Genomic DNA, 21,127 nt, shown 5'->3' with positions numbered 1-21,127 from the left:
TTATTCTTCAGGTCCTGTCGTAGGTCATATGTGTATCCCCGAGCCGTTGTGTCTCTACCTTTACGGCGAGATAGTATGGGCCGGTGATCGGCTTGAGTTGTCGTTTTGTCCCGGCCACGTGGTGGTCGGTTAGCGCCATTACGTGTTGCTGGTACGGGCTCAAGTGCCTCGTCATTGGATTGAGGTAGCAGTTTACGCTTCGGGTAACTTTTGGTTGGGCGCACGAGGCCGTATTCCTCGGCTGCCAGGACATTAGTCCATCTGTCGTTGAGTAGATCTTGATCAGCTTGAAGTTGCTTCTGTTTCTTTTTCAGACTCCTTGTGGTGGCTATTAGCCGTTGCTTAAAGCACTCCTACTCGAGAGGTTCCTCGTGCATGATAAAGTCTTCGTCGCCGAGGCTCACCTTGTCCTCAGAGAGTGGAAGGTAATTATTGTCCTCCGAGTCTTTGTTTGCGGCCTGTTCATCAGGGCTAACTTGTCCATCATCCTAATCATATTGTTCAAAGTTTTGCTCGATGGGGTTTTCTTGGTCTTCGGCATCGTCCGGATTATTGTTGTCTCTCGTGCCGGTATTGCTGTCTTTGCTGCGGCATGATTTAGAGCGGCCTCGTCGGTGTTTTGGTTGTATCTCGGGAGGTTTATCCTCTACTGGATTTTTCTCATTGTCGCCGCCACCCTCCTTGGGTGTATCCACCATGTACACGTCATACGAAGAGGTGGCCATCCAGCGTCCGGTAAACGACGGGCTTTGGGCCTACTCTTCTCTGGCATCGTCGTCCATACCATCGATGTCTTCGGAGCTGTAATCGAGCATGTCAGTTAAGTCCTCGACAATGGAGGTGAAGTGGGTGGTGGGTGGGACGTAAAATTCCCCATTCTCAGCCCCTAGTCCGGGCTGGGCGTAGTTCGGACGTTGCTCCCTCGTAATGACGAGGGATCGCATCAAGTCCAGAGCCTCTCTTAAAGGCGAGGTTTGGCCAGGGAGAAGAGAATCCCTGGAGTACGGCAGGGAGGGGATTCCTCAGCCGAGCTCATAGGATGCTGACTCCGAGAATTCGGAGCCAGTGTCCAGGGAAGAGTCCGGCTTTATGATGGTTGCCAGCGACACTGCTTCCTCCGGCCCTCCCATACTAGGCTTAGTGGCCACAGATAGTCTGGCGGGTTTAGAAATCCTGACTTCGGACCTGGCAATGCACTCCGGCTCTAAGGCCAGAGCGGAGGTTGGGGTCGTGAATCCTTGGAAGGTCAAGTCTCCTCGGATGCCAGTGACATAATCCAAGTTTCCAAAACTAATCTGGTGACCTGGGGCGTAGCTGTTGATCTTCTCTAGATGGCCAAGCGAGTTGGCCCGTAGTGCGAAGCCACCGAACACAAAGATCTGACCGGGGAGGAAAACCTCTCCCAGGGCAGCATTGCTGTAGGTGATTGATGGAGCCATCGAACCTTCTGGTGACGACGCAACGGAACTTTCAATGAAAGCACCAATGTCGGTGTCAAAACCGGCGGATCTCGGGTAGGGGGTCCCGAACTGTGCATCTAAAGTCGATGGTAACAGGAGGCAAGGGACACGGTGTTTTACCCAGGTTCGGGCCCTCTTGATGGAGGTAATACCCTACATCCTGCTTGATTGATATTGATGCGTATGAGGATTACAAGAGTTGATCTACCATGAGATTGTTGTGGCTAAACCCTAGAAGTCTAGCTTGTGTGATTGTGATTGCCTCTACGGACTAAACCCTCCGGTTTATATAGACACCGGAGGGGCCTAGGGTTGTATAAAGTCAGTTACAGAGAAAGGAAATAATACATCTGGATGCCAAGCTTGCCATCCACGCAAAGGAGAGTCCCATCCGGACACGGGAGGAAGTCTTCTGTCTTGTATCTTCATAGCCCTTTAGTCCGGCCCATGTTACATAGTCCGGACGCCCGGGGACCCCTTAATCCAGGACTCCCTCACACCCCCCCACATATACATATATAGGTTGGAGGGGAGGAGAGACAGCCAAGGGGGCGCCCCAAGTAGGAGGAATCCTACTTGGGGTCCTCCCAATTCGGCCTCCCCCTTTCCATGTATGCATGAAGGGGAAGGAAAGAGGGGGTGAGGGAAGGAAGTGGGAATCCTAATCCATACTTTCCTTGCCCTTCCCCCCTTTCCTTCTTTTCCTCCTATAGCCTTATAGGGCACACCAGCCCCTTGTGGGTTGGTGTGTTCCTTCACAAGTCCCATATGGCCCATAGGATTGCTGGGGGTACCCGAAACACCTTCCCGTGACCCGATAAGTACCCGATACCCTCTGGAACACTTCCAGTGTCCGAATACCATAGCCCTATATATATATTATATATATTATATATATATTATATATGTGTGATCTCATCCGGGACTCTGATACGTCCATTTTGCATCATGTTTTCTTACTATTATTTATAATGTTTTTATCCATAATAATGCTTTTTGGAGTAATTCTAATGCCTTTTCTCTTATAATATGCAAGGTATACACAAAGAGGGAGAATTCCGGCAGCTAGAAATCTGGATCTGGAAAAGCTACGTCATGCCACCTATTCTACACAACTCCAAACAAGCTGAAACTTCACGAGGATTTTTTATGGAATATTTGAGAATTATTGCAGCAAATAACTACCAGAGGGGGCCCACCAGGTGGGCACAACCCACCTGGGCGCGCCAGGGAGCCCAGGCGTGCCCTGGTGGGTTGTGCTCACCCAGGCCCACCTCCAGTGCCTATCTTCTGGTATATAAGTCATTTTGACCTAGGAAAAAATAAGGAGAGGACTTTCGGGACGGAGCGTCGTCGTCTCGAGGCGGAACTTGGGAAGGATCACTTTTGCCCTCGGGCGGAGCGATTCCGCCAGGGGAACTTCCCTCCCGGAGGGGGAAATCATCATCATCACCAACAACTCTCCCATCTTGGGGAGGGCAATCTCCATCAACATCTTCAACAACACCATCTCCTCTCAAACCCTAGTTCATCTCTTGTGTTCAATCTTGTTACCGGAACTATAGATTGGTGCTTGTGGGTGACGAGTAGTGTTGATTACATCTTGTAGTTGATTACTATATGGTTTATTTGGTGGAAGATTATATGTTCAGATCCAATATGCTATTTAATACCCCTCTAATCTTGAGCATTATTATAGTTTGTGAGTAGTTACTTTTGTTCTTGAGGTCACAGGAGAAATCATGTGAACTTGATATGTGTTCGATATTTTGATAGTATGTATGCTGTGATTCCCTTAGTGGTGTCATGTGAATGTCGACTACATGACACTTCACCATATTTGGGCCTAAGGGAATGCATTGTGGAGTAGCAATTAGATGATGGGTTGCGAGAGTGACAGAAGCTTAAACCCCAGTTTATGCGCTATTCCATAAGGGACCAATTAGAGCCAAAAGTTTAATGCTATGGTTAGAATTTATTCTTAATACTTTTCTCGTAGTTGCAGATGCTTGCTAGAGGGTTAATAATAAGTAGGAGGTTTGTTCAAGTAAGAACAGCACCTAAGCACCGGTCCACCCACATATCAAATTATCAAAGTACCAAACACGAATTAAACCAACATGATGACGGTGACTAGATGAAATTCCCGTGTACCCTCAAGAACGCTTTGCTTATCATAAGAGACCGTTTTGGCCTGTCCTTTGCCTCAAAAGGATTGGTCTACCTTGCTGCACTTTTTGTTACTATTATCGTTACTTGCTCGTTACAAATTATCTTGCCATCAAACTACTTGGCTACGTACAATTTCAGCACTTGCAGACATTACCTTGCTAAAAACCACCTGGCATTTCCTTCTGCTCCTCATTGGGTTCGACACTCTTACTTATCGAAAAGAGCTACAATTGATCCCATATACTTGTGGGTCATCAAGGCTATTTTCTGGCGCCGTTGCCGGGGAGTGAAGCGCCTTTGGTAAGGAAACATTTATATAGTGTGCTTAAATTTATTTTCACTTGTTACTATGGAGAACAATCCTTTGAGGGGTTTGTTTGGGGTATCTTCACCTCGTCCGGAACCACAATTAGTTACCCCTCAACCTACTGCACCTACTGAAAATATTGAATATGAAATTCCTTCGGGTATGATAGAACAACTGCTAGCTAATCCTTATGTAGGAGATGGAACCGAACATCCTGATATACACTTGATATATGTAGAACAAATTTTTGGATTGTTTAAGCTTGCAGGTTTACCCAGGGATGAAGTTGTGAAAAAGGTTTCCCTTTATCTTTGAAGGGAAAAGCATTGGCATGGTATAGGTTATGCGAGATATTGGATCTTGGAATTGGAATCGTTTGAAATTGGAGTTCCACCAAAAAAAATTATCCTATGCATTTAGCTTGGGGAGGCTTAAGTCAATGTTATATTCATGCCCCAATCATGAGCTCTCAATGTAAATTATTATCCAAAACTTTTTTGCTCGGCTTTCTCGTAATGATCAAACCATGCTTGATACTTCTTGTGCTAGTTCTTTTATGAAGGAGACTATTTAATTCCGGTGGGATCTTTTGGAAAGAATTAAACGCAACTCTGAAGATTGTGAACTCGACAAAGGTAAAGAGTCAGGTATTAAACTTATGTATGATTGTGTTAAATCTTTTATGGATACCGATGCTTTCCAAAAGTTTAGCACCAAATATGGACTTGACTCTGAGATAGTAGCCTCCTTTTGTGAATCATTTTCTACTCATGTTGAACTCCCTAAAGATAAGTGGTTTAAATATCACCCACGTATTAAAGAAGAAACTAAATAATCGGTACCGGATAAAGAAGAAACTATACTTTATAATGTTGATCCAGTTGTTCCTTCTGCTTATATAGAGAAACCACCTTTCCCTATTAGGATAAAGGAACATGCTAAAGTTTCAACTGTGGTTAACAAAAGCTATATTAGAACACCTAAACCTGATGAACAAATTAAAGTAGAACCTAGTATTGCTATGGTTAAAGATCTCTTGGAAGGAGATATGGATGGGCATGTTATTTACTTCTGTGAAGAAGGTGCTAGAATTGCCATACCTGATAAAAAAGATAAACATAAACCTATTGTTGGCATGCATGTCATCTCAGTTAAAATAGGATATCATTGTTATCATGGTTTATGTGACATAGGTTCTAGTGTGAATGCTATTCCTTACACTTTATATCAAGAAATTATGAATGACATAGCACCCACAGAAATATAAGACATAGATGTTACTATTAAACTTGCTAATAGAGATACAATATCACCGACTGGGATTGTTAGAGATGTTGAAGTCTTGTGTGGGAAAATTAAATACCCTATTGATTTTCTTGTTCTTGGTTCCCCACAAGATGACTTTTGTCCCATTATCTTTGGTAGACCTTTCTTGAACATCGTTAATGCTAGAATAGATTGTGAGAAGCAAATTGTCAGTGTTAGTTTTGGTGATGAGTCTCGTGAATTTAATTTTTCCATGTGTAGTAGAAAGCTTCATGAAAAAGAATTGCCTAGTAAGGATGAATTAATTGGTCTTGCTTCTATTGTTGTGCCTCCTACTGATCCTTTATAACAATATTTGTTAGACCATGAAAATGATTTACATATGCAAGACAGAAATGAAATAGATAAAATTTTCTTTGAACAATGTCCTCTTCTTAAACACAATTTTCCTATTGAAACTCTAGGAGGTCCTTCTCCACCTAAAGGTGATCCTATGTTTGAGTTAAAACAATTGCCAGACACTTTGAAATATGCTTATCTTTATGAAAAGAAGATATATCAGAACATGAAGAAGAAAGATTATTAAAAGTTCTAAGGAAGCACCGAGCTTCCATTGGATATACTCTTGATGATTTAAAGGGCATTAGTCCCAATCTATGTCAACACAAAATTAATATGGAACCTGATGCCAAACCCATTGTTGATCACCAACGTCGACTAAATCCGAAGATGAAAGAAGTGGTAAGACCGGAAATATTAAAACTTCTGGAAGTAGGTATAATCCATTCTAGAGATGATAGTAGATGGGCAAGTCATGTTCATTGTGTCCCTAAGAAAGGAGGTATCATTGTTGTTCCTAATGATAAGAATGAACTTATTCCACAAAAAATTGTTACATGCTATAGAATGGTAATTGATTTTAGAAAATTAAACAAATCAACTAGAAAAGATCATTACCCTCTTCCTTTTATTGATCAAATGCTTGAAAGATTATCTAAGCACACACATTTTTGCTTCCTTGATGGATATTCTGGTTTTTCACAAATACCTGTTTCTCAACCTGATCAACAAAAGACCACTTTTACTTGTCCCTTTGGAACTTATGCTTATAGACGTATGCCTTTTGGTTTATGTAATGCACCTACTACCTTTCAAAGATGTATGACTGCTATATTCTCTGACTTTTGTGAAAATATTGTTGAGGTTTTCATGGTTGACTTTTCTGTTTATGGGAAGTCTTTTGACGATTATTTAAGCAATCTTGATCGAGTTTTGTAGAGATGTGAACAAACAAATCTTGTCTTAAATTGGGGGAAGTGCCACTTTATGGTTAATGAAGGCATTGTCTTGGGTCATAAAATTTCTAAAAGATGTATTGAAGTGGGCAAAGCTAAGGTTGATGCAATTGTGAAAATGCCATGTCCTAAGGATATAAAAGGTATTCATAGTTTCTTAGGTCATGCTGGTTTCTATAGGAGATTTATCAAAGACTTTCCTAAAATTTTTAGGCCTCTTACTAGTCTCTTGCAAAAGGACATTCCTTTTTTTGATGATGATTGTTTAGAAGCCTTTAAACACTCAAGAAAGCCTTAATTTCTGCACCTATTGTTCAACCACCTGACTGGAACTTGCCTTTTGAAATTATGTGTGATGCTAGTGATTATGCTGTTGGTGCTGTTCTAGGATAAAGAGTTGATAAGAAACTTAATGTTATTCATTATGCTAGTAAAACTCTAGACAGTGCTCAAATAAATTATGCTACTACTCAAAAAGAATTCTTAGTAGTTGTGTTTGCTTGTGATAAATTTAGACCTTATATTGTTGATTCCAAAGTAACTATTCACACAGACCATGCTGCTATTAAATATCTTATGGAAAAGAAAGATGCTAAACCTAGACTTATTCGATGGGTTCTCTTATTACAAGAATTTGATTTACATATCATTGATAGAAAAGGAGTTGAGAACCCAGTAGCTGATAATTTATCTAGACTTGAAAATGTGCTTGATGACCCACTACCTATTGATGATAGTTTTCCTGATGAGCAGTTAGCTGCAATAAATGCTGCTCATAGTACTCCTTGGTATGCTGACTATGCTAATTACATTGTTGCTAAATATTTACCACCTAGATTTACATACCAAAAAAATCTTCTATGATTTAAGACATTACTTTTGGGATGACCCACATCTTTATAAAGAAGGAGTAGATGGTATTATTAGACATTGTGTACTTGAGCATGAACAGGGACAAATGCTACGGAAATGTCACTCCGAAGCTTATGGAGGGCATCATGCTGGAGATAGAACTTCCCACAAGGTATCATAGTCTGGATTTTATTGGCCTACTCTCTTCAAGGATGCCCGTAAGTTCGTCTTATCTTGTGATGAATGTCAAAGAATAGGTAATATCGGTAAGCATCAAGAAATGCCTATGAATTATTCACTTGTTGTTGAACCATTTGATGTTTGGGGATTTGATTATATGGGACCTTTTGCTTCCTCTAATGGGTATACACATATTTTGGTTGTTGTTGATTATGTTACTAAATGGGTAGAAGCTATTCCAACCAGTAGTGTTGATCACAACACCTCTATTAAAATGCTTAAGGAAGTTATTTTCCCAAGGTTTGGAGTCCCTAGATATTTAATGACTGATGGTGATTCACACTTCATTCATGGTGCTTTCCGTAAAATGCTTGCCAAGTATGATGTTATCCATAGAATTGCATCACCTTATCATCCTCGGTCTAGTGGTCAAGTTGAACTTAGCAATAGAGAAATAAAATTAATTTTGCAAAATATTGTCAATAGGTCCAGGAAGAATTGGTCTAAGAAATTAGATGATGCACTTTGGGCTTATAGAATAGCATATAAAAATCCTATGGGTATGTCTCCATATAAAATGGTTTATGGAAAAGCTTGTCATTTCCCTCTTGAGTTAGAACATAAAGCATATTGGGCAATCAAAGAACTCAATTATGATTTCAAACTTGCCAGTGAAAAGAGGTTATTTGATATTAGCTCATTAGATGAATGGAGAACCCAGACTTATGAAAATGCAAAATTATTCAAAGAAAAAGTTAAAAGATGGCATGACAAAAGAATCCAACAGTGTGAGTTTAAAGTAAGAGAATATGTTCTTTTGTACAACTCTCGTTTCAGATTCTTTGCAGGAAAACTCCTCTCAAAATGGGAAGGCCCATCTGTCATCGGGGAGGTTTATCGGTCTGGAGCCATCAAAATAAATAATTCTGAAGGTACTAACCCGAAGGTTGTCAATGGACAATGAATAAAACATTATATCTCAGGTATGCCCATTAATGTTGAAAGTAATATTATCCAAACTTTGACACCGGAAGAACACATAAAAGATTCCTTCCGGAACACTCCAGAATCATGAAAATAAGGAGGTACGTGATACGGTAAGTAAACGGACTCCGAAAAATCCGCAAAAATATTTTTTATCAGTTTTGGAATATTAAAATTTTAGGAAATAAATAAACTTCCAAGAAGCATGCCCTGGTGGGCACAAGACACCAGGGCGCGCCAGGCTTGCCTGGCGCGCCCAGGTGGGTTGTTTCCACCTGGGACACCTTCCATACTCTGTTTTTCTTCCATATGCTTGTCCTCCAAGATAAAAAAATCTATATATACTTCCCGAACCTGTTGATCACCATATCGTGGAGAAATCCTCTGTTCTCTTTTCTTGCTGTTTTCTGTCAGATCTTTTCAGCAAGGTATCATGTCTTCTTCTTCTTCCTCCAACAACGTGGAAGAGGATGCTTGGTTGATGAAGATCGAACTGAAGAGTGAAGAGCCCGCGGAAGCCATCGGAGGAGATGAGAGCAAGGAGGTTACCGTAGATCAGCCTCTGGTCTTCGAACAAGCGCTGCCAGCTGAGGAGGAGGAAGAAGATATCCTTAAACCTTACCTTACTCATCTTACTCCTGCTGAGATTGAAGCCTTTCACATCAATGAAATAGTTCGCATACAAAATAAGTATCTCACTCGTGAGAATATTCTGCACCAAGAGCACATCACCCATCTCCGGAGCGTCATCCGTCGATTGGAGAATCTCTTGATCCTTAAGGATAGGATCGCTTCATCACCAACATCACCTTCTTCACCACTAAAGGAGAATTGAGTATCGGGTATGGGCACTCCCCTTGGCTTCCGCCAAGCTTGGGGGACGTGCCCCAGTGTCGTATCATCCCACTACCTTTTCGCCTTTACTTATTTTAGTTTGATCTTTTTGCTTTATATGAATAAAAGTTAGTTCGATCCTTTCTTTTTGAGAGTTTGCTTAGCAATCTATCCTTGCTCAGATGGCCACATATGATGTTCTTCGCCTGAGAGTCGAGTTGCTTGAATCTCTTCACATCAGCAGCGTTGATGGTGGAAGTGACAGAGAGGACACCATTTTCCACAACGTACCAGAGATCATTGGCAATTGCCTCAAGATGCATGCGCATCCTATTCTTCCAGTAGGGGTGGTCCGTCCCATCGAAGGTAGGACACCTAGCAGAAACCTTGATCATACCTATGGTTGACATAACTAAAACTCTAGGAGGTTAAACCAAAATCACACAGAACAATGGAGTACCTAGCTCTGATACCAATTGAAAGTGCGTTATATCAACTAGAGGGGGTTGAATAGGCGATTTTTATGAATTCTTCACTGAGGAATTTTAGGGTGAGGAAATTCCTGAGTGAAGTACTACTTGCAGCGGAATAAGTACTCAGAAGTAAACATAACAGAACATGAGCATGGTCTTCATGATGAAATGAAAACAAGCACAGAGTATAGAAAGCGTAAAACACAGGATAAACAGAGTGAAGACAAACAGACTGAAGAAATTGAACTAAGGATATTGAGAAAGTCTTCAGTCAAAGTCTTCAAACAGATATGAACAAGCACACAACACATAACTGAGGAAATGAAGAGGTTGAGGAATTGGAACCAGGTAGCTCAGTGAAGACAATGATTTGGTAGACCAGTTCCAACTACTGTGACAGTTGACATGTAGCTCAGGACACTTAGTCCTCACCGTATTCCCCTTGAGCTAAGGTCACACAGACCTCACCCAATCACTCGTGGTAAGTCTTCAGGTGACTTCCAAACCTTCACAGACTCGGTCACTCGGCATTCCACAATTTCCTCTTGGATGCTCTAGACCATGACGCATAACCGTCTGGAAGATGCACAGTCTTCAAAGGTAACAAGCGTCGGATCCACGCAGGATCAATCTCTTCAGTGATGCTTAATCACTTTGGGTTTGTAGGTGTTTGGGTTTGGGTTTTCCTCACTTGATGATTTTCACTCAAAGTCCTCGGAGGATGGGATGCTCCCAAATGACAAGTGTCAGTTTCTCTCGGAGCAGCCAACCAGCTAGTGGTTGTAGGGGGTGGCTATTTATAGCCTAGGGAGCAGCCCGACATGATAAGACATAAATGCCCTTCAATGATATGACCGTTAGGTGGGTAGATATTTTGGGACAGCTGGCGCATAGCACAGCAACGGTCGGAATTTTGAGTATCAAATTCCTCAGGGCTATCATGTTCCTCACTGTGTAGGCAATCCGTACTAGCGAATTCCTAACTCCTCAATCAGAACAAATTCCTCAGAGACCAGAAGAACTTCGTCTCTGTCACTGAAGAAATTTGACTGAACTGTATGAGATCTCCAATGGCTTCACTCGAAGGGATTGGAAGGTGTAGGATTTGAGTTGAGCATCACTTGGAAATTTTTCCTTAGTATTTCCTCGACCCATTTTAACAGTACGGTGTTTCCTATGACTCAAGAAAGAGAAAATGAAACTACAAAAACAAAAGTCTTCATGCTTCATGTTCCTCGAATGAATACCATGTCTTCAGGATTACACCAATTTTTTCACTTTCAAAGTCTTCAGAAAGTCTTCAGAAATCCAAAGTCTTCAGTCGAAGAACTTCATTTTTAGGGGTCAAATTTCTATGTAAATATCAAACTCCTCATAGACTTATAGACTTGTGTACACTCATAAACGCATCAGTCCCTTAACCTATAAGTATTCAATACACCAAAATCACTAAGGGGCACTAGATGCACTTACAATCTCCCCCTTTTTGGTGATTGATGACAATATAGGTTAAGTTTTCAACGGGGATAAACATATGAAGTGTAAATACTGATATTGAGGAATTTGATTGCAAGATATAGAAGAACCCCCCTGAAGATGTGCATAGTGAGGATTTTGCTTTTGAAGCAATGCACACTTGAAGAGTAGAATCATGGAGATCTCCCCCTATATCTTGTAATTCATACACGCATTTAACATATAATATGAAGAATTTGAAATGCATGATGAAATATGGTGACTGATGTAATTCATCATGCGTGCATTAACATTAATGAGGAATAAGCATGCAGAAAATCATCGCAAAAGTATCAGGCCACCATAGAGTTTAAGATTACAACTCGATCCAGCAAAGTCTTCAAAAGAACGTGAGTTGTAACTTAGAGAAAAAATGCCCATATAGGTAGATCCGCTTGAAGACTAACTCAAATTTCTCCCCCTTTGTCATCGAATGACCTAAAGGGTCGAAAAATGAGGACTAACGCCCCTGAGGAATATCAAGTTGATGGAGGAGTGACAACATTGTTGGGGTCGTTTGTTGTTGTTGGGCCTGCCGCGGTGTCGTCCAAGTCTTCATGCTCGTCGGTGTCGCGGGATGAAGAATATGAGCTGGCCACCAAGGAAGGAACTTTCACCTTCTTGAATTTCTTCGGCGGACATGCAGACCAGTCAAAGTTCTCCTTGAGACCCATTTGCTTCAGATCTTCTTCACCATACAGATGTGATAAGATAGTCCAGGTGCAATCGAAGACTTCATGGAGGTAGTAATGGTTTTTCTTCACTGCATTATGGGTAGCAGTCATGTTGTGAAGAAGGGAACCAAACTGACGCTTAACCCATTTATGGTTTCGATCCACCTTCTGGTGAAGACTAAGAAGCAGCTCACGGCCAGTCATCACCCTGGGAGCTGTGGCTTGAGGATTTGGCTTGGATGCATTTGCAGCAGAGTCATGAGTGGCAGAGTCATCATTGGTGGAATAAGATGCAGCTTTGCGAAATTGACCATCCAATGGACGAATGCCTTCATCAATGACAACAGGTGCCTTGCCCTTTTCATCAGCTGAGGTATAAGTCTGCTTGAGGACTTTAATGGGGGGCAAGTAGCTGAGGTGATTTTAAAAATCAACCTTGTAGTTGAGTGAAGACCTTGTTTTGAGGAATCTCATAATCCAAGGAGCATAAGGCTTCAACTCAAACGGAGAGAGTGCAACATAAGGAATTCCTCATGAAGAAAGGCTTCAAACCCGGTTCACTTGACCCAACACTTTTCACTAAATCTTATGATGGTGAATTGTTTTTGTGCCAAATTTATGTGGATGATATCATTTTTGGCTGTACTGACCAACGTTACAGTGATGAATTTGCCTATATAATGCGTGAATAATATCAAATGTCTATGATGGGAGAATTGAAATTCTTCTTAGGTCTTTAGATTTGTCAACAGCGCAATGGCATATTCATATCTCAGGAGAAATACCTCAAGGATGTACTGAGGAAATTTGGCATGCAAGATTGCAAAGCAGTCAAAATCCCTATGACCACTAATGGCCATCTACGCACTGATGAAATTGGTATTGACTTTGATCAAAAGGTATACCATTCCATGATTGGTTCTTTATTGTACTTATGTGCATCTAGGCCAGATATTATGCTTAGTGTTTGCATGTGTGCCCGATTTCAAGCTACACCGAATGAATCACACCATAAGGCTGTGAAGCATATTCTTTGATATCTAGCTCACACACCAACACTTGGATTATGGTATCCCAAGGGCTCGACTTTTGATATCATTGGATATTCAAACTCTGACTATGTTGGTGATCGTGTGGACCGCAAGTCAACTTCTGGCACATGCCATTTCCTCAGACGATCCTTGGTCTGTTGGTCCTCGAAGAAACAGAACTGCGTATCACTGTCTACTGCTGAAGTTGAGTACATTGCTGCTGGTTCTTGCTGTGCTCAACTACTGTGGATGAAGCAAACTCTCAAGGACTACGGCGTCAACGTGAATAATGTGCCACTCTACTGTGACAATGAGAGTTCCATCAAGATTGCTCATAACCCAGTTCAGCACTCTAAGACAAAGCACATTCAGATTTGTCATCATTTTCTTCGTGATCATGTGTTGAAGGGCGATATCTCTATTGAGCATGCGAAGACTGAAGAACAACTAGCCGATATCTTCACTAAGACCATGGATGAGAAGAGATTTAGCATGTTGCGGTGTGAGCTGAATATCCTAGAATCTTCGAATGTTCTTTGAAAAGCACACTCATCCTAACACTTATGCAAAATTGATGACTTAGATGTGCAACACATGAAGAAATATTTTTCTTCAATCCATGAAGAATAACACTCTAAATGTGAAGAAATTAACGAAGAATTTGATTCTCAGAACCCTACGACAATTGTACGCGGTGTCTGAAATCAATCATTCTTATATGGTGGGTCACGCCACCACCAAAAGTTGAAAATATTCAATTTGAGTTTTTTCCTCAGTTTTTTTTAACTTTGCAATATATATATAGGGTCGCGCTATTCGTCACCCTGGGTGAGGAATAGTTATTCCTCACCGCAGCCGAACCAGTCACACCACGAGCACACCATAAGAAACCAGAGGCTTGCGAGGTAAAATTATGACGTGGAAAGAGCAATGCGTACCCGCATCATTACGAAGCAGAAAAGCATACGAGGTAATTTTACTACCTATGGGGTAAGTTACGTCATGAAGGTCAGGAACACAAACCGGCCAGCCGAAGTGGCCGTAAGGAAACAACTGTTCTTGACGTAGAAGTAGCTGATGTGCCGCTGGGATAGGAGTAACGTACTGGAGTAAATTTCAACCATGAAAATCACGTTGATCCATCCTACTAAATCCTTTCTTTTTTTAGAACACCTCTTCCAAAATATGTCTATCCACATGAGATTTAGTTGTTCAATATTTTGAGAGAAAAGAGCGTTCGATGATCAACTCTCCTGGATAAAAACAATAGTCTTTGTTTCGCACCATACCTAACCCTGTCGCTCGGCCGGCCGATCCGGTGTGAGGGTGCAATATCATGGAAGCGCGCGGCGCAGCGAGGATGCATCACCATTCTGGCTTGGAGGCGCCTCCGCGCGTGGTGGACGTCAGGGGAAGCAACCATGGCGTCACTTGCTAATTTTAGTTGGACATGTTCACAACGCGTGAACACCTAGCTTCTCGGCGACGTCCTGCAGTCCTGCTTGAGCACGAGCACGATGGCATTCTCGATGGCGAACTGGGCACAGCATGGCGTGCTTCTCCTCCCCGTGCCCCTGGGAAGTGGGGAGCACTTATCGGTAGCACCGACTGCAAAATACACGCACAGAGGAGTGTCCCGTTTGTTGATCTTTGTGTTTGCTGACATTTTTATCATGAAATGAGATGTAAACATGATGCAGTATATTATAATTTTCTCAGTGGAATATTTGACAATGTGATGAGTTAGTTTGAGGTTCCTTCTGCACTTAGTGTAGTCTCTATTATTTTTTTCTCACAGTAGGCTTAATTTTTATAGAGTAGCAATGAGTTGGGACTTGAGATACTCAGAGGTTGGGCCTTTGCCCACTGAATACGGAATGATTGTGCATGCTACACGTCAGTCATGCTTCTTACGAACTCGTAATTTTGAACTGAAATTGAACATGGATGTTCTAGCTAAGAGATGCCATCATAACAAAAATAGTTAATTTAAGAAATGCATCCACAAAAGACATTGGAAGAGACATGTATAGCATATATCTTTTAAAAATAACAAGAAATCCAGTGGAAATTAAGCACCAGAGCCATAACAATTATGGAATAGAAAATAAGGGTAAATTGAATGGCAATAATCATCAGCCAGAACAAGAAAGTTTCTTCTTCAACTTAAACTTCTTGTAGGAGCAGTGGGAACAACTTCTCCTATATCACCATAGAATACAGGCTCTTGAACTAACGCTCACAGGATTGATGTTTGTTACAGATGAAGATGCTTGTGATGATTGGATCTCGGCATTCAAGTTGATAGAAGCAAGTCCAAGTTGTGTTGTCATTTTTCACACTAGCTAATGTCCTCTTTCTATTCTCACAAGGATTCAAACACTGCAAATTCAATGAACGAGTATAACAAGTTAGAGAAGACAACTGTATATAGTACCTATCCAAGCAAAATTTGCAAAGTAATCAAGGTGAGATGTGTGACTGCATAAATGTGTGTTCAGGTATGTAGGAAGCCAAATGAGATGTGAGATGTGTGAGGACAGTAGCATTTATCTGACTAATCTTTAACTTGCCTTTTGATCTGTCCAAATAATTGGTATGCCACGGTACTAGTAGTATACTGCTGAATAGGATACGATCAATAGAGGCAGAGAAATTTTCCCTACAAACCCAATATAAGGTTCAGTCTTTAAAAAGGAAAAAGAAACTTCTCCTAGACAGAAGAAAGAGCGGAGCTCAGCTTCCTCCTATCCTTTCTGTGATCTGTTAATTAGACCTATACACCCTTAGTAGCCATTGTACACTCATCATTTGTACATTACGATAAATGAGAACGTCAATCCATAATATGAGTGTATGTCGTTTAACACAAAAGCATGAATTAAACTAGGATTTTTTTACTGAATCAATTCAAGAACAATATTCCTAACATACTTTATTTTACTCTCGCAATGTCGGCATTTTAAAGAATATAATTGCACCTGCCCAGTAAAATGACAAGGATTACATCTTAATTACTGGGTGTGCCTTTTCTTTGCTTTTCCAGCATATCTACACAGTTCACCGGCTGCCGCTCACGGCTCACCTGCCGTCGCTCACAGCATCGCCTCACTAAAACAAAACAGGGAGGTGTGCCACTGAAACCGAGCAGGGTCGGCGAGCACCTCCGGAGACTTGCCGCCATGGACTTGCCCCACGCCGTCGCCCACCCGAGCCAAACCGTCAAGCACCACGGCATCGCCCGCTGGATGCCGCTCACATCGTGCTGGTCGCCGTCGAGATTCTAACTGCTCGAACCTGACGGACATGGGGAGTGGGCTGGATCCATAAGTCAACGGAATAAATGTAAAATTACTTCAATGCCAATATAATTTACGGTGGTGGGACCGTGGCTTGGCTTAGCGTAGCGTATCTGGCTCGATGGAACGACCAGGGTGAAGAATAATAATTCTTCACCCTAGGTTACTAATAGGCTTTATATATATATATATATATATATATAGGAAAATGGCTGTGTATTCCTGGGAGTACGTACTCCCGCTCCTCATATACCACATAGATGAGTCTTCTATATCTCTTTATTATTTTTAATATACTTCATTAGTAATTATTAGATATCCCAAAATGAGTTTCATGAAAAAATTCATGTGAGTCTACATATTTTTAAATGTTTACATGTATACTGATGTGTTTGTACGTGAAAAAGGCATATTACAAAAAGTACGTCGCAGATGATATTTTTTCAACAAAACTCGTATTGAGGTATCTTAGAATATTTAATAAAATATATTAAAAATGATAAAAAGGTATAATTAATGCGTATATGAGGTATATTGAGGATGGGAATATGTACTCCCAGGAGTACAAAAAAAAAGTATATATAGAAACTTTATTAATAATTCTTCACCCCAGCCATCCGACCGAGCCAGCCAGAATCATATTTCTCTGCTTCGATTCCCCTCTGTAATCTTTCTCACTCCCCGAGGTAATTTTAGGTTATCCCTTCACATGCCGGGTTACTTTTTTTTTCTTTTAGAAAACGTGCACGACCTCTGAAAAGAAAAAGGGCACACAATATTTTTAGCTAGTCGTGGGGATTACTACTACTCAGCCCACTTTCCTGTTCGCCTATAATCACGGCGATGCGAGAGGTTGATTTTCAACGACAAATACTGTGCGGTGAGCGACGGCTGCTTGAGGGTGTGGTGGTCAACGGGCAGGCGGGGCCGTGGTGCTCGGCGCCGCGGAGAGCGACGGCAGGCTTTGGGGTCGGGCGGCGCTGCGGTGGATATCGTGGCGGGTGACCTCAGCGTCATTGGGCGTTGTGGATGGCTCAGCAAGTTGGTCGTGGATTGTTCTCTTAACCGCGTTGTGCATGGCCTCTCATCACGGCTGACGGAGACAAGGGTTCGGTGGTGCAGGAGACAACGGATCTGTGAGTACATTCTTGCAGCTTTCCCTGGGTATAAAAAAGATTGGGACTTGATGCATGCTCAGCTTAGACCAATTTACGTTTTGCCATGAATTTGTTTGTTGTGGGCTGGGATATGAGGGATTTTTACTATCTAATTCTTGTATGCATGATTTTCTAATTCTTTTTAATATGTGATGTCGTTGTGTATTGCCGGGGGTGCGCCCATTGGTCGGCGGCAGCGTTGAGGCCAGCAGGGACGTAGGAGGCTTCGCGACTGGTGGCGGCTTCGTCGGTCAACGTCCAGGCCTTGCGAGAGTCTTCGTGGCATAGTGTTTGGCCTGCGCCATGGCCGGTGTCCTGGGCGGCGTTGAGCATCGTCCATTGCAATTTCCCTACCTGGGTGCCACTAGTCGCCCTAACATCCAGATGACCCTCAGGTGCCTCAAAAGGTTATGGTTACCTTTTTATTCTCGTGACTTTAGGAGGAATCTCACTTGTTCCTTTCTTGAATGTATAACTGTTTGAGCCAATTCTTTGATACAGTGTGTCAAACTAGGATAAGTTACGGTGATTGTATGATTGATCTACCTGCAGTTGTGAAATGATCCGATTTAGTTTAGTTGCAAGAGCTCGTCTTAGGAAAACAATTAGCCAACTTAGCTCAAAGAAATTTAAAGGAGGTTAATCAGAATCTGATTTGTGTGATAGTATTCTGAAAAGCAACCTGCAGCCTGTTATTGCAAATGGCAAGAAGAGTAGGTATTTATTGCTTTTACTAATAGTCTTGTTTCCTTTTGGAGTAGGTTACTACTTTATTACGTCGTTAGTTTTTTTTTTTGGGGGGGGGGGGGGGGGTTCAAGCGGATCATTGTTTTCGAATTCATAATGTCCATTTGATTTTCATGGAATGGAAAGTGTCTGTCGCAAGTGCTAACCTGATAGAATAAACCTCTGGGCAGAATCCAGTTTTGTGTTTGAGCCCTTGGAGTCTAATTTCTACAATACTTCAACACATATTTGTTGGAAAACAGTTCTGTGTTCTTTAATCCACTTTGTACGTTACCCACTAGCTATTATAATGAATCAAAAGGAGCTGATAAATTACAGATTTTCAGTGTTGTTTCTGTTTATGCCGTAGCCGGGTGTGTGGCATGAGGTGATCTCAAGCCTAATTTATTCTACCTGAATCTAGTGAACTTCGTTTTTACTTAAGGTTGTGTTACAGTTTTCATCTGGGGTTATTTGTTTCAGAAATAAAAAGGTTCTATCATCAGATTGTAGCCACCAAGGTAAATCTTTACCTTCACTCATGTAGAAAAGAAATGATGAGAGAAGCCAGACAACCGAATGAAGAAAGCAAATGAAAACAAAAGATAGAGAGAAGCTGCATTTATTCCCAAGGGTTAAGTTTACCTTCTACATACTTATCTGTACGGTTCTCCTTCTCTTGTACAGTATTAGTCAGTACTGGTTATTACCGAACACTTGTTATTTTTGTTTCAGGAGAACACTTCAAGTCCATCTGATTCCTTTTTTTTCGTGCGGAAGTATATCTGATTTTGTCATGCCTTTCAATGGGGATAATGAGGTTGCTGATATGGCCACATCTTCAGAGGTACATGATTTCTGTTGTTTTACGCTTTACTAAAAATAACATATCCGGCCATTTTAACTTAGAATGGGGCTAGAAAGCTTCTGCTGTATTAGGATGGTCATCCCATCATTGTGAATCTACTCTGTTGTAGAAAGAAGGAAATCAAAAAGGGTAAAACACAATAAAATGAGAAAAACAAGCTACACACTGCAAGCATCGAAGAATCACACTCCAAGGATACACATGAATCATCTCAGCCCGATGCAATTAACTGTGATCTAAATGTGCAATGTCATTGAATTGCTAATAAGGAGTATACTGTTTTGTTAGCTTTTGAGTTAGGAAAGCCACTGCCATCAAGGCCGATCATATCTTCGATTAGATCGAAAATTAAACATTGCAGTGGCCTGATCTTGCTAAACTTGAATCGGTCTAATAAAAATCTGGATTTTCACTTTTGATCTGCATTTTGTCGACGGTCTCTATAAGGAAGGGTTCAGAACTTTCTCAAGGTGCAGAACTGAATACTTGCGGTACCTGCTTGCATCTATCAAAATTTGCTAGATGCAGGGTCAGGTTTTCTTTTTCCAATGCATGGTGCATTTGTAGCTCTTTGTCACATCTATGATGGCACTGCATACACCTATAGTACACTAACCTTTCTAAGCTTAGATTTTCACATTTTTACATTTTGCTCAAGGTGAATGTTGAATGAATTTGTACGGTATGCTAGATTTCTTACATGGTTGGTTGGGAACCTTACGTTGATAGATACTGACCCTCACGCAGCCTGTCAATATTCAAGCATGCTGCAAATTCGAGTTGATATATTTCAATTGCTTCTACATGTTTGTTGTACTTCTGAGAACTGAAAATATTCTGTTTTACAGGTATCTGTTCAAGTGGTTGACAGCTAATATATGAGGGATAGAGAGTAACATTTTTGTATTTAGGATGGGTAGGAGTAATGTTAAATTGAAATTTCAGAACTTCTTTTGCAAAAGAACAGTAGCAAAATTCAGGTTTTGGCGAGAAGAAAAGTGAACCTAAAGGCTACAGTGCAATTTAACAAGATACTATGCTGCTTCCAGCCCATGGATTAGAATGCTTTAATCTCTATAGTCCTGGAGAGATTGCTGAACAGATGAAGTTGATGGGATATCTCTGGTCGCCTGCAAATAAGCTAATTGAAGATCAAGCTCGGCAGTACTCAGTTTTCAAGTTTGGTGGTACCCAGATTTCAAGTTCGGCAACACCCAGTTTTGTAATAGTGATTGTTGAATGTTTCATGCCGCTGATTACTTAGTGCTAAGTGGCGTTCAATTATGTCAGGACAAATTTTATTTGTAATCGTAAGGATGGATTTTGTTACGTGCCATATTTCCCAGAACCAGTACATGGTATTATTAGACAACTTTCTTATTCCGTGGTTACTAAAAATGCCCTTGTGTACAAGATGAATTAATGGCCTTATGTTAACCAAAAATGCTGGTACCGAACTGAGATAGTGATGGCATACGTTAGTTAAATCAGTGGCCTGATTTCATTTTTGCTAGACCCGGTGTATACTCGGTCCAATATAAATAGTAACAGATCTAGCTACTCATTGCCTAAGATTACATAAAATGCTCCAGATTAAAACTTATTCAATAAGATTACGGCGACATTGGTTGATTTCTATATTGGCACGTTGATGGGCCATATAGGCTGCACACATGCACGAAGTAATTTACTAGCATGCAGGAGATAATATTACGGTCTTTTGCTTTACGGAATAGAAGTTCTCTTTTCAGTTTCAGCCTGTAATTTTACCTCACAGGAACATCTTTCTTACGTTTTCAAATGGCCATGAGAGATGGACTGGGGTGAGGAATAAAAATTCCTCATCCAGGGTGACGAATAGCGCGACCAGTGTTACTATTCATCACTCAGGGTGCAGAATAAGTTATTCTTCACCCAAAGTAATCTTACGATCAGTTCATAATTAAATTACATTTGCAATTTAAATAGTTACATTTTTATTGATTCATTACGTAAAATTTGGCATAAGAAAATAAAAATATAGATCATAAGACA

General features: G+C 41.1%; 1 long non-coding RNA gene across 9 annotated transcripts; it reads left to right on the top strand.

Annotated features, from left to right (window-relative positions):
• Positions 1-17,125: 17,125 nt before the first annotated feature.
• On the top strand, positions 17,126-20,470 carry LOC147990336 (uncharacterized). 9 transcript variants are annotated; one of them, XR_015599338.1, is made up of 5 exons: positions 17,126-17,478; positions 17,697-17,894; positions 18,773-18,887; positions 18,961-19,072; positions 19,942-20,470. It is a non-coding gene; the product is annotated as an uncharacterized LOC147990336 (long non-coding RNA). The 9 variants fall into 9 exon arrangements; XR_015599337.1 differs by having other exon boundaries at positions 18,709-18,859; XR_015599336.1 differs by having other exon boundaries at positions 18,709-18,887.
• Positions 20,471-21,127: the final 657 nt, after the last annotated feature.

This window comes from Triticum urartu, chromosome 1A, assembly GCF_056163025.1.
Source record: "Triticum urartu cultivar PI428250 chromosome 1A, HENAU_Tu73, whole genome shotgun sequence".
In the NCBI taxonomy this organism is placed as follows: domain Eukaryota; kingdom Viridiplantae; phylum Streptophyta; class Magnoliopsida; order Poales; family Poaceae; genus Triticum; species Triticum urartu.
The sequence above is the reverse complement of the archived record's forward strand: the minus strand, read 5'-3'. Positions and strand labels throughout refer to the sequence as shown.